This window comes from Lissotriton helveticus, chromosome 12 (genome assembly GCF_964261635.1).
Source record: "Lissotriton helveticus chromosome 12, aLisHel1.1, whole genome shotgun sequence".
In the NCBI taxonomy this organism is placed as follows: Eukaryota; Metazoa; Chordata; class Amphibia; order Caudata; family Salamandridae; genus Lissotriton; species Lissotriton helveticus.
This window is the reverse complement of record NC_136073.1, coordinates 12336263-12350751: the sequence shown is the minus strand read 5'-3', so window position 1 is coordinate 12350751 and position 14489 is coordinate 12336263.

Sequence of the window (14489 nt, the reverse complement as noted above, 5' to 3'; positions counted from 1 at the left end):
AAGGTTCCACAGATGGATTATCCCATAGATTTGAAAGGCCAAGAACGCCTAAGGCAGTCCTGAGATTTTTTAGCCAAACTATCTTATGGAAAGTATCAGCTTTAATTATGGCCAAGAATCCATCTGCGTAGTGCCGGATCTCCGGAGAAGTCCAGAGGCGTCTCCAATAAAGAATCGGGCGCAACCTCGCTTGGTCGCTAACTGGTCTTCTCCCTAAATCAAGACCTAGTGGGATTAGTGGTGTACTCTGTGGGAGTCCTGTCATTCCCCTAAGAAATCTATTCTCAGATAGCTGCAAAGGGAGGAGCTTCTCGAATCCCCAAAGCTCTGCCCCATAAAGTGTGGACCCAAGAGCCTTGGCGTCATATACAGCCAAGACCGGTTTTATTGGCTTAGTCTTCGACTTTTTATGTTCCGCCCGAAGTGCCCCCGAGATCTGTTGGTGCCTCAGAACCGCCTTTTCTATGTGCTGAGACCATCTTGAGTTGTTTGCAATCTGTATCCCCAGATAGGTAAATACACTGACCACCTCAAGGTGACAGTTGTTCAAAGATATCTTCAGCCGGGGTCTACGTTTTGATGTAAAGGCCATCAACTTGGTCTTACCCAAGTTGACTTCTAGGCCATGCTCCCCACAGAAGAGATCGAAAATATTCAGAGCTCGCTGGAGGCCAGCCGGCGTTTTGGATAGAATTAGCGTATCGTCGGCGAACATCAGAATCGGAACCCTGAGGCCCGCCAACGAAGGCGCATCTACACTGGCGTCCAGCATCCGGGCCACTATCCCATTAATAAATAGGGAAAAGAGCAGGGGAGCCATTGCACACCCCTGCCGCACTCCACGCTCAATCGGGAAGTCAGCAGATGATTCACCATTCATACCCCATTGGACTTTGGCGAAATTACACTCATGCAACCTCATTATCAGGGTAAGTAACTCAGCCGGAAGACCTGTTTCACTCAGAACTGCCCAGAGCTTTCTCCTTGGGACCAGGTCGAAGGCAGCCCGCAGGTCAACAAAAGCAACATACAGGCTGCCCTCGCCAAGCACCACCGTCCCCCACTGCAGCAGAGCAAAGCGAAACACCTGGCCGATTGTACTCGTTGCCCGCCGGAACCCAGCCTGATAAGGGGACAGGGCATTGTTCTCGTCAACCCAATCCATTAATTTATTTACCACCATCCTCCCTACCACTTTTTGGATGGTGGTAATCAAGCTTATCGGCCTGTAATTGACCGGGAGAGACCGATCCCCTTTTTTGTATATCGGTATGATGGTTGCTCCCTTCCATAGTTCAGGGACAGCCGTTCCCTTTGCTATAGCATTTCCCAAAAGAAATACATATCTGGCCCACCTCACCTTATCGTTAGTAAAAACATCAGAGGGTACACCATCTAGGCCCCCGGGAGCAGCGTGTATTGCGACTTCGGTTTCTTTGAGGGTAAATATGTTTCCAGTGGGGAATACAGCCGAAATTGCTTCCACATCCTTAAACTCTGCAGTCTCAGCATATTGGGGTTTGAAATAATCCACCCAGGCACCCTCAGCGACATTGTTATCGGGTTTGTCTGGGGTTCCACCTCTACCCCACTTAACAATATTCCAGAATAACCTGGAGTCCTTAGCCCCCGAAGCCTCCTTTAATTCAACCCAATGCTTTTCATCCCATGTTTTTTTTGCTAGGGATATACTAACCTTGTAGTCCTTCCTGGCACCACTGATCGCTGCCCTGTCCCTCTTCCTAATTGCTCTGCCCAAATTTAACCTGGCTGCCCGGCACTGGTGGTTAAACCACCCAGCTAGTTTGAGTGGTTGTTTCCTGTTTGTGTTGCGGGGCCTCATGAAGTGCGGTTTTAAGAGGGAGAAGAGCCTGTCATGTATGTCAGTTATTTCCCTAGACCCAGGAATTACTGGGTTTGCATCCTCCATAGCAGTGATTGCAATATCTACCTTTGAGCTTATAAATGCCATAGATTCTGCATTAGCCAACACACTCGGCCATTGAAGTCTGCGCATGTCATTGGCCATAATGGGCAATGGGCCATCAGTCGATGGAGAATTCCCTGTTGAGTCCAACCACCACCTGTGGGGCACACAGAGAGGATTATGATCACTCTCCAATCTGCTCTTAACTTCCATGTCGCATACCAACTGCCACAAGTTTAGGCTACAAAGGACATAGTCTATCCGGCTTTGGTATCGACCATTGTCGAATGTGCAGGCGCCTTCCCTATCGCTCTTCGTTCTCCCATTTAGGGCTCTTAGTCCCTGTTCCAAACAAATGGCATTCAGTTGTAATATGTCTTTCGTCCATCGCTTAACCGGTGCCAGATTTAAAATAGGGACGTCCCACTGCATGTCTTCCTCTTGCCCCAAAGGAACATCGGAGCTATCCAGTGGTTCGGAAGTCCTATTTAGGTCACCGGCTACTACAACTTTATTTCCCAAGGACTGTATTTCCAAAAAAGTAGACAAAGCCTCTAAAATGGGGGAATTCCCTATGGTACTGCCCCTGGCATAGATGTTGTAAATGTCTATCCCTCCCCAGTGTTCTGATGCTATTCTTACCATTTGGATATCCTTGCAACCCAAATCCACCACTTTGATTGTTGCATGTAAACTTTGCCGTATCCAAATTGTAAGTCCTCCCATTGGTCGGCCCCTGCCGCCACTGCTAGCAGGGATTGCAAAATTTAGGTAGCCAGGAAGGAATATAGGATCGCAGGCCCATGTCTCTTGGAATAGACATATATCAAAACCATTGATGAAGTCTATCCAATTTTGGGATTTCAGCTTGCTACTCAACCCCGCGATGTTCCATGAGACCAACTTCCCTAAGCAGGGACCTTCTATAGGGGCTGCTCTTGTAAACACCCCAGAATGACGTGTTGAATTTCCTACAAGCCCCTCCATATCAAGATTTGTATCATCATTATTTTGCACAACCTCCAGAGTGTCAACAGTACTAGTTGTGATTAGATCTTCATTTACAGATACCCCGGTAATTAAGAGGAACTCCCCACATGTTGCCTCCAAATTCACAGTTTCCCCGCTAGTGCTGATTTCATTTGGCTCCACATTTTCGGTTAACGAAAAAGTTAATGCAGATTCCCCACATATATCCCAAAGATTCATATATTCCCAATTGTTGATGGTATAATCAGATTTAGATTCGTCATAGCCCCGACCCTGGGAATTATTTCCAGTTGGTCAATGGACCCACCCTGGATCTGCCATCACTTCAAAACAATTATACGTTGGTACATTACAATAGTTTCCCCGTTGAAAGGGTGCAGTGAAGGGAACAAATCCTGGAGAGGGGGGGTTGTTGAAGCAACCTGCTTCAGGAACTATGCCAAATTGAATACCTGGTGGTCTTGGGTAGAAGAATGTAAGGTCCACAACACCAATTCCAGCACTGTGTATACCCCAATTTTGTCTCGTGATCAAGCGTACCACCCTGGAGTCCTGGAAATTAACGACAATACAATCCCCCTCCAAACACTTGGGAGTACAACCTATCCACTCTGTCCTTCTTACTCCAATAATCAGCCCATCCACTTCCCTGGGCAATGGTCTATTGATCCTTAACCAGTGCATTACCTTGTTTTTCAGCATCTGGAAGGATTCTCTTTGCCCGATCTGCAAAGGTGGCACATTGGTGAGGATAGCAACGAAGGGATAAGAATCTGGAGGGAGATTCATAGGTGGTGTCCTGCGAGGAGCCCTCGTGGGAAGTGTAACGTGTGGGCCAGGGGGTCGAACAACAGGGCGGAATGTTGGAATGCTTGGTGGGGGTTGTGTAACAGGTGGGCCGGGGGCTGGAACAACAGGGCGGGATGTTGGGATGCTTGGTGGGGGTTGTGTAACAGGTGGGCCAGGGGCTCGAACAACAGTGCGGGATGTTGGAATGCTTGGTGGGGGTTGGGAATTATTCATTACACGGTTGCTGGTTTTGGAGCTGTCTTTGTTACCCGTGTCTACAACATCAGGGGACTTTTTGGGATGGAGCTTATGACTTTCCCGGCTGTCCGGCGGGTATAAGTTAGACTTAGGTACTTGACCCTTTGGCCGAGGCCTATTATTAGTAGTGACTAGAGGGGGGAGAGGCTCAGCAGCAGAGACACTGTTTGCCAGCCTACCTAATTTTGGAGGATTATTGCTATCCCCCACCCTAGGATAGGACTTGATTAATGATTTGGTGGAAAAGAAATTATCAAGGGTAGCCTGCTCGAAGTGGTCAAGTCGATTGGCTAGTCTCTTGACACGTTCTTCAATGGGAGTCAAGAGAGACCTCATCAACCTTTCCAACTGGACGAACAGTAGTGGAGCAGGAGATTGGGTCTCGGCCGATCCCACCGTTGAAGGGTCACTAAGGATAGATGCAGGACAAGCCGGGGTAACTCCATCACTAATGATCTTAACCCCATCGGAGCCAACCCCATTAGGCTCACAAGGGGTGCACAAGCCTAATCCAATTTTCCTCATTTTATTAGGATGTTTGGGAAGATAGCACTACTTCGGGGCAATGCATCTTTTCCTTTTGGTGCACGGTTTGTTAGTGACCACGTGAGATGGCACAATCGATTTGGTAGTATTTACCTCACTGGTTGATAAATCAGTTAATATAATAGGCGAGGTAGAAACCAATATGGTCCTATCGTCACCCGCAGGAAAATTAATCGATGGGCCCGGTGACTTGGGAAAAGCATAGGGCGTTTCTAGTACCGCTGGCAGGGTTAGAGATGATAGAGGAGGGACCAATGCCGGGAATCCTAAGGATGGCCGTTTCTCTAAGGGAATATTAAGGAATACGATAGATAGCCTACGCTCCGCGCGTCGCTCCGCCAAAGCAATCTCCTTATCGATATCTTGGGTTGCCCGACTAAAATATTTGTCTAGGGGACCCAAGATTGTTAGTCCCAACTCGGGCTGGGGGGAGCTTTGGACAGGGGTAGTCAGAGGGGAAGACATACTTGACAGGCAATATACTTAATAATGGAAGAACAATGTTAAGCAAAAGCACAATTTATCAGGCCACAGTAATAGACTTTGACTGAGAGTTAAGAGTGAAGCAAGTCAAAATGTCAGAATGGCTTACACGTGTATTCAGTGACCCCAAAGCAGTTGCGCAATGTCAGAGAGTGGGCCCAGCCCAGCCTCCTTCAGCCCCTGATGGCCACAGATGGTCCCGCCCTTGTCCCGGGCTTCTCCCGGGACGCTCCCGCGCAGCGGGTGTAGCAGAATGATGATATAGGGACTCTCGTTAATGGGGGCGGGGCAGGCAGGGAGAGCGGCCCAGATGATCGCAATTAGGGCTGGCGGGGACTCCTGGGAAAGGTAGTCCCGGTCCCGCAGCTCGTAGCCCTGCCCACGCATACACACTCCCGCTGCAGACTCCACCTGGGCAAACAACTTCAGGGGTACAAAGGTCCAAAGGTCCACGGCAGCACACCCCTCGAAGCGGGACCCGCGAAGCGGGTTCCGCGAGGCGCTATCAGGAAAAGCAGCAGTCAGGGCAGAGATTCACCACACGCACCAACAGGTCAGCAAGGCAGTCATGTCTGGGCATACCCTGTCACACTTAGAGTGACAAATACAAAAAGAAGAATTGATGGACAGAACGCTGAATAATGTCTAAGATTCACCCCCAGTACAGACACCTTGCCATTCCAGTTTGGACTCAGCCATATACAAATCAGTCTTAAACCTGCTTGTAGGAGAGTAGGGTCTGCAATCCTATGATCACCCAGATTTTTGCTTTTTGCTGCACTGGTTTACGACTTTCCCTGGCTGTGGGCCTGCTAATCAGACCCACAGCCTAGCTGTTCTCTCTATCCAAATTGTACCCAGGTACTGAATTGGCACTGGGCCCTCTCCAAGTCCCTGTACCCAGGGCTGAGGTGCACCCAGAAGTCTCCCAGGGGCTGAAGCACGTATTGTGCCACCCCTGGATTGACTACCTAAATCTGACACAACTGGCTGCACGACAGCTGGGGCAAGGTGGTGTACTCACCCTTTGCTTTAGATATAGTATACCTATATCTAACCCTAAAATGGACACACAGATCTCCTATCAGTCACTCCTATGGCAGGCCTTAACAAACCTGAAGGCAGAGTGCGTGGAATCGTGTGAGATGGTGCTCTGGCATGAGCTGAGCCTGTCTGCGGCTTTCGGGATCTATCCCTTAGCCGTTTCCATGATATCGCATACCATATACTCTTAAGTGCATTATAATCCTCGCGGTTATGTGCCAACTCTGGTATCGCTTTATCAAAACATGTCGAGTAAGGTGTCATACGACTTGGAATACTAACCCCTCGCCAATTCTGGCGACGGGGTTAGCATTCCACCCTTCTAGAGGGACACGACATGCCTGTAACCTATAACCCGGTTAAACGTCAGACAGAGCCTTAGCATCCACAAAATGGATGCTGCCACCGAGACACAAGTCTGCCCTCCTGCTGCTGGGAGTCCTCCCAGAGCAGGAGATAAGGACAAAGGGTTTCCTGCCAGGGGCGGTGCCAGCACCGTCCCAGACAGGGTTTTGTGTATTGTAGGTAGGCAGGGCTTTAGAGGAAGGTGACTGCAAGTAGCACCCCGGTGCTCACTGTGCATAGGCCGGCTTGAACCAGTTCCAGGGTCACTCCAGACCCTGTGCTGGGGAAAAGCCCGCCAAGGAAGTGGGTGTAACCACCCCCCTCCTAGTCCCACCCATAGGGCAGGACTTAGTCGCGTGCCAGCCCCTTTTTACAGGATAAAGGTAGAGACTGGCCCCCTTCCAAATCAGATCATCTTTGAATCCTGAAACTACTTTCTGCGAAAGGAACTCAAGACTTCTTCCTAAGATTTCTCCCTTGTGACTAAGGAGTAGTCACCCTGCACCCGCAGGCACCATCTACAGAACACTGCGGTCTGCTGCACGTCCTTCCTCCGGAATCCGACTGCCCAGCTCGACGAGACCCGGCTTCCCTGGCACCTCTGACCTCTACCCACCTCTACAGCACAGCTGAGAACCGTGGGTGCGACGAGACCTCGAGGGACCGGCCATCGCCAAGACTGCACGACTTCTGCACAGCAAGCCCGCCGAGTATTCCACTGGTGAGTGCTTTGGGGTCCGAGAAGCCCCGACTCTGAGCAGCTCCAGCTCCGAAGTGCAGCCCCCCAGCATCTCCACGATCTGCGTGGGGCCCTTCTGCTTTCCGCTGCTCACCGCGTTGTTTGGTTACTAGCCCGTTGGCTTGTGGCCTTCCTGACGACGCCCGACGACAATTCTGCCGCTGGTCTGGTTGCTCCAGACTGGCCCTTGCTCCCTCCCAGAAGAGGAGCACCCTGGACCCTCCTGGTCCACTCAAGACGCCATTTTGAGTCCACCGCGTGGGCTTGAATTAGCCAAGGCTTGTTGCCCAATCCTGGGTAACTTCGACGCCAACGACTTCATCCTTCGTGGGACAGCTCGCACCTCCATCCTGGTCGCCGACAACGCCTCCTGGTCCGAGAGACTGCAGAGCCCAGCAGCGCCCACTCACCTGACTGCGGTGACTTCGCCCGGTGCCATCCTGGTGCCCACTTAATCACTGGCTAGTGATTCAAGAACTTGGTCCCCTCTGCTTTCAGGTTTTCTTCTTCCTTGATCCAGGCTTGGATCCATCGAACTTTCCTTCACTGGTCGCCTGCCAGCAACTTCTTCCTTCCAGGCTCCCGGTCCGGCAACGAGATCCCCGACGTCTTTTCAGGCCTATGCAGCTGCAGCCCCTGGGCTAGGTAACTTCGGCACTCCGGTGTCCCAGCATAGCCTCACTATCCAAGGGTCAGGATCCACTGTCGTTTTCTTCCTACCAGGTCGGGTTCGCCCGTGAACACTAACTTTGCCTTTACTAGCCTCCATAGACTTTGTCCCGCATCCCGCGTGAGAGTGCACACTCTGCACCCGAGTCCCCTGGGCCTCCTAGTAGTAATCTAACGATTCCCTAGTCCAGTCCTAGCGATTCCAAAGCCTATTAGAACTGTTACTTACCTGCTAGTAATTCGCATTCCACTTTTAGTGTATATGGTTTTCCGTGCCCCCCGGGCATTTGTGTAACGTGCTAACTTAAAAGTATTTTCGTAAGAGTTTTGTTGTGTGCCTAGCACCCTGTCCTCATAAAGAGTACAGGGTTGTTGTGATTCTAATAAATACATTGTTTATTTTCATAACACTTGTGTGGTGTCCTTTCACTGGGTGTTCAAGGGGTAATGTGATGGTAAAACAGCTGGCTTAACACGCCCTCTAGAGTCTTAGCCTTAGACTGCTCGTATCCATGCTACTAGGATAGCTGGTCTATAAGGTTGACTTACAACCAATCATCAATAAGGGTTGTTTGGACTGATATATAGTGATCACTAGAATAGTGAACACTGCACATCAGGCCAACTTCTCACATTGGTGAGCAGCGGTTGGGATTTGAGCTTGCTGTTGTTTTACCACACATGCCCTAAGAATATCTTGTGAAAGATCACATAAGTACTAAAGGTACATATAACTTAGCTTAGAATACTCTGAGTTCTACTGAACCAGCTGTTGTAGCTCCTAGGGCCTAGCACACCCTAAACTACAACTCTAGCAAGGGATCAGTAGGCAAACATATAGTGTAGGTAAGTGCACCACTTACACCTCACTAGAAAAGCATGTCGACTCAGGGGGACTCTGCTGAGACTCCCCTGGTCAGTGTTGACCCTCCACAGGTCACTTCAAGATATGCAGCTCTCAATTTTCAGGAGATGAGGCAACTCTGTGTCTCCAGGAAACTGAAACAGGGGTCTAACCCCACCCTACCCTTTCTGATAGGTCTCTTAGAGACATATGATGCCAGAAAGCTCTCTCAGTTACATGAGAGCATGCCAGCCTTAGAGGGAACCTCTGGGGACCCAGACCTCCCCAACACTGATTCAGCAGTTGAGGAGGAGGATGAGGAGGTACTCTCTGGGGATGAGGTAGACAAGGGTCTTGAGGTAGTCAGAAGGCTAACTAGGACCAACTTAGACTTACTTGGGCTAGGATCTGGGGGCCCCCCAGTACTAACCCGAAGTGGGCCTAACCTTGGAGTTAGGAGAGATAGATCTCTTTCTAGGGACTCCAATAGATCTCTGCACTCTAATGCCTCTTCTCAGGGGAGAAGGAATCCTCCACAGAGGAGATTTACTTCCCCTCAGAGAAAGGAGCATGAAGCTAGGATGAGACAAGCTGAACTGAGGATTGAAAGGGAAGAAATTGCCCTGGCCAAAGAGAAGCTTGCCCTGGCAAGAGAGCAGCAGATGAGTGGGCTAGCTCCCACTGGTGGCAGCAATCTCCCAAGAGATAGAGAGAAGGGTTTAGATACTAAACACCTGACTAAAATAGTGCCCCCCTTTAAGCAAGGGGATGACATCCAGAAATGGATGGCTGCTCTGGAGAGGGCCTGCACTGTGCAGAACATTCCCCAGAGTCAGTGGGCAGCTATACTGTGGCTCTCCTTTGATGGTAAAGGTAGAGATAAGCTCCTCACTACAAGAGTGGAGGATGCTAACAATTACCAGGTCCTGAAGAATACACTGGTTGATGGGTTTGGTTTAACCACTGAGCAGTACAGGTTGCTGTTCAGAGACACCCAGAAAACTCAGTCTCAGGACTGGTCTGATTTTGTGGATTGTGCCACTAAGGCTTTGGAGGGCTGGTTGCTGGGTAGCAAGGTTACAGATTACACAGGATTGTATAATCTAATGATGAGAGAACAAATTTTGAACAATTGTCAGAACCAGTTGCTGCACCAGCACCTTGTTGATTCAGATCTGACCTCTCCCCAAGAATTGGGAAAGAAGGCAGACAAATGGGTCAGGACAAGGATCAAGCAGAACCAGAACCAGAACCAGGGTGGTCAGAAGAAAGCAGACCAGAAGGGTAATGTTAAGAATGAGCAAAATGACCAGAAGTCTTCACCAGGTCCCCAACAAACCAAAGAGGGTGGGGGTCAGGCTTCCCAGAAGAAGAAGACTCAAGAAGGCCAGTCAAAAAGGTGGTGCCAGTACTGCAAAAGTAAATCTCACTGGTTTAGTGAGTGCACCAAAAGAGGAGGAGGACAAACTCCTGCCACTACAGCTCCTAAAGCAACTGCACCCCCTAGTACAGTCAGTAGTGGTAGTGTCACTCCCAAGGCATTAGTTGGGTTAACCTTGGGTACTGAGGGGTCTGACAACTTAGTTGGCACACTCACTCAGGCTGTCCTTGTCTGTACAGGGGATATGGATATGTCCCCTGAAATAAGTCCCAATACTTTGGGCAAATACAGGCAGACACCTTTGATTAATGGCAAAATGGCTCAGGCCTATAGGGACACTTGTGCCAGTGTCACCATGGTGACACCTAACTTTGTGGACCCTGGACAGATCATGCCAGGTACTGATTTCCTGGTGACCAATGCCAGCAATGTCACTACTAGTCATAGTGTGGCAATTGTAGCTTTCTCCTGGGGTGGAGTGAAGGGACAAAAGAAAGTTGTAGTCAGTTCAGACCTCCCAGTTGATTGTTTGTTGGGCAATGATTTGGAGTCATCACAATGGTCAGAAGTGGAGCAGAGGACTCACATGGAGATGTTAGGCTTGCCAGCACATGTGCTTGCTGTGACTAGGTCACAGGCCAGAAGATGCCCCACTGAACAGGTGCTGGATCCTGAAATTATGGACCAGACACCTCCCAAGAAGAAGAGCAGTAAGGGTAAGGCTTTGCCTTCCCCCTTGCCCCAGGTTGAGGATCAAGTCTCTGAGGAGGCTGATCTAGCAGAGCTGAGGGAAACTGAGCCTAAAGAGCTTGAACTTGATCAAGTTGAGTTTCTGGGCTCAGGGGGACCCTCCAGAGCAGACCTGGGGAAGGAACAGTTGAGCTGCCCTTCCCTTGAACCCCTCAGACAGCAGGCTGCTGCTGAGGCTGCAGGGAATGCCACAGGTGCCCACAGGGTATACTGGGAAGATGGACTCCTGTACTCTGAGTCAAGAGACCCCAAGCCTGGTGCAACCAGGAGGCTGGTCATCCCCTTGTCTCTGAGAGGTTTCCTTCTCACCTTGGCCCATGAGATTCCCCTTGCAGGTCATTTAGGTCAGACAAAGACTTGGGACAGGCTTGTCTCACACTTTCACTGGCCCCATATGAATGAGAATACCAAGGAGTTTTGTCGCTCATGTGTCACTTGCCAAGCCAGTGGCAAGTCAGGTGGCACAACAAAGGCCCCCCTCATACCACTACCTGTGGTGGGGGTTCCCTTTGAAAGAGTGGGGATTGACATTGTTGGTCCAATGGAACCCCAGACAGCATCAGGACACAAGTTTATACTGGTGGTGGTGGACCATGCCACCAGGTATCCTGAGGCTATTCCCCTTAGGACCACTACAGCCCCTGTAGTGGCAAGAGCCCTAGTTGGAGTGTTCTCCAGAGTGGGTTTCCCTAAGGAGGTCGTTTCTGACAGAGGTACAAACTTCATGTCAGGATATCTGACTGCCATGTGGAAGGAGTGTGGTGTGAACTACAAGTTCACCACACCCTATCATCCACAATGCAATGGGCTTGTTGAGAGATTCAACAGGACCCTGAAAGGGATGATTCATGGACTACCTGAACCTCTTAGGAGAAGATGGGATGTCCTGATCCCCTGCCTCCTGTTTGCTTACAGAGAGGTCCCACAGAAGGGGGTTGGTTACAGCCCTTTTGAGCTTCTGTATGGGCATCCTGTAAGAGGACCCCTGTGTTTGGTGAAGGAAGGATGGGAGAGACCTCTCAAAAAGCCTGCAACCAACATAGTGGACTATGTACTTGGTCTCCGCTCCAGGATGGCTGAGTATATGGAGAAGGCATCTAAAAACCTTGAGGCCAGCCAGGAACTTCAAAAAGCTTGGCATGACCAAAAGGCTGTACTGACTGTGTACCAGCCAGGACAGAAGGTGTGGGTGCTGGAGCCAGTGGCCCCAGCAGCTCTGAAAGACAAATGGTCTGGGCCCCACACCATCATTGAGCAAAAGGGAGAGGTTACCTACTTGGTGGACCTTGGAACTCCCAGGAGCCCTCTCAGAGTGCTCCATGTTAACAGGCTCAAAGCATATGTTGACAGGAAGGACATGAGCTTGCTCATGGCCACAGATGAGGGACAGGAGGAAGAGAGTGACCCTCTCCCAGACCTGCTCACTCAGAATCCTGATGATGGGTCAGTTGATGGTGTTGTCTTTTGTGGCAGCCTCACTGAACATCAGCAACAGGATTGCAGGCAAGTTCTGCAGTCCTTTCGACATATGTTCTCTCTGACACCCAGCCAAACTGATTGGTGCACCCATGATGTTGACACTGGAGACAGTCTGCCTGTCAAGAGTAAAATCTACAGGCAGCCTGATCATGTTAGAGACTGCATCAAAACTGAAGTGCAGAAAATGTTGGAACTGGGAGTCATTGAGCCCTCAGATAGCCCTTGGGCTAGCCCAGTAGTTCTAGTGCCAAAGCCTCACACCCAGGGTGGTAAGAGAGAGATGAGGTTTTGCGTAGACTACAGAGGCCTCAATGCAGTCACTAAGACTGATGCCCACCCAATACCAAGAGCAGATGAGCTTATAGATAGATTGGCTTCTGCCAACTTCTTAAGCACATTTGATTTGACAGCTGGGTATTGGCAAATCAGGTTAGCTGAGGAAGCCAAACCTAAGACAGCATTTTCTACCCCTGGAGGGCATTATCAATTCGTGGTAATGCCCTTTGGACTGAAAAATGCACCTGCCACCTTCCAAAGGTTGGTGAATCAAGTCCTCACTGGGCTGGATGACTTCTGTGCAGCTTATCTTGACGATATTGCTGTCTTTAGCTCCACCTGGGAGGATCACCTGGTCCACCTGAGGAAAGTGTTAGAGGCCCTGCAAAAGGCAGGCCTCACTATCAAGGCCACCAAGTGCCAGATAGGGCAGTCACAGGTTGTATACCTGGGCCACCTTGTAGGTGGAGGCCAGGTTCAGCCACTGGAGAGTAAGATACAGGCCATCAAGGACTGGACTCCTCCAATCACCCAGACTCAGGTTCGAGCTTTCTTGGGCCTGACTGGGTACTATAGGAAGTTTGTCAGAAATTATGGGTCCATAGTGACCCCCCTTAATGACCTGACAAGCAAAAAGATGCCAAAGAAAGTTCAGTGGACAGCAAGCTGTCAGAAAGCATTCAATGACCTAAAGCAGGCCATGTGCACAGCACCTATCCTCAAGAGTCCAGATTACTCCAAGCCATTCATTGTCCAAACAGATGCTTCTGAGTTGGGTGTGGGAGCTGTTCTGTCTCAACTGAATTTTGATGGTAATGATCAGCCTATTGCTTTCATTAGTAGAAGGTTGACACCCAGAGAGAAAAATTGGTCAGCTATTGAGAGGGAGGCCTTTGCTGTGGTCTGGGCCCTGAAGAAGCTGAGGGCCTACTTGTTTGGCACTCACTTCACCATTCAGACAGACCATAAGCCCCTCTTGTGGCTAAATCAGATGAAGGGTGAAAACCCCAAACTGCTTAGGTGGTCCATTTCCCTACAGGGGATGGATTTTACAGTGGAGCATAGACCTGGGACTGATCACAGCAATGCTGATGGGCTCTCCAGGTATTTCCACTTAGAGCAAGAAGACTCACCTGGTCAAGGTTAGTTTATTGTCCCAAAGTTTGGGGGGGGGTCATGTAGGAGAGTAGGGTCTGCAATCCTATGATCACCCAGATTTTTGCTTTTTGCTGCACTGGTTTACGACTTTCCCTGGCTGTGGGCCTGCTAATCAGACCCACAGCCTAGCTGTTCTCTCTATCCAAATTGTACCCAGGTACTGAATTGGCACTGGGCCCTCTCCAAGTCCCTGTACCCAGGGCTGAGGTGCACCCAGAAGTCTCCCAGGGGCTGAAGCACGTATTGTGCCACCCCTGGATTGACTACCTAAATCTGACACAACTGGCTGCACGACAGCTGGGGCAAGGTGGTGTACTCACCCTTTGCTTTAGATATAGTATACCTATATCTAACCCTAAAATGGACACACAGATCTCCTATCAGTCACTCCTATGGCAGGCCTTAACAAACCTGAAGGCAGAGTGCGTGGAATCGTGTGAGATGGTGCTCTGGCATGAGCTGAGCCTGTCTGCGGCTTTCGGGATCTATCCCTTAGCCGTTTCCATGATATCGCATACCATATACTCTTAAGTGCATTATAATCCTCGCGGTTATGTGCCAACTCTGGTATCGCTTTATCAAAACATGTCGAGTAAGGTGTCATACGACTTGGAATACTAACCCCTCGCCAATTCTGGCGACGGGGTTAGCATTCCACCCTTCTAGAGGGACACGACATGCCTGTAACCTATAACCCGGTTAAACGTCAGACAGAGCCTTAGCATCCACAAAATGGATGCTGCCACCGAGACACAAGTCTGCCCTCCTGCTGCTGGGAGTCCTCCCAGAGCAGGAGATAAGGACAAAGGGT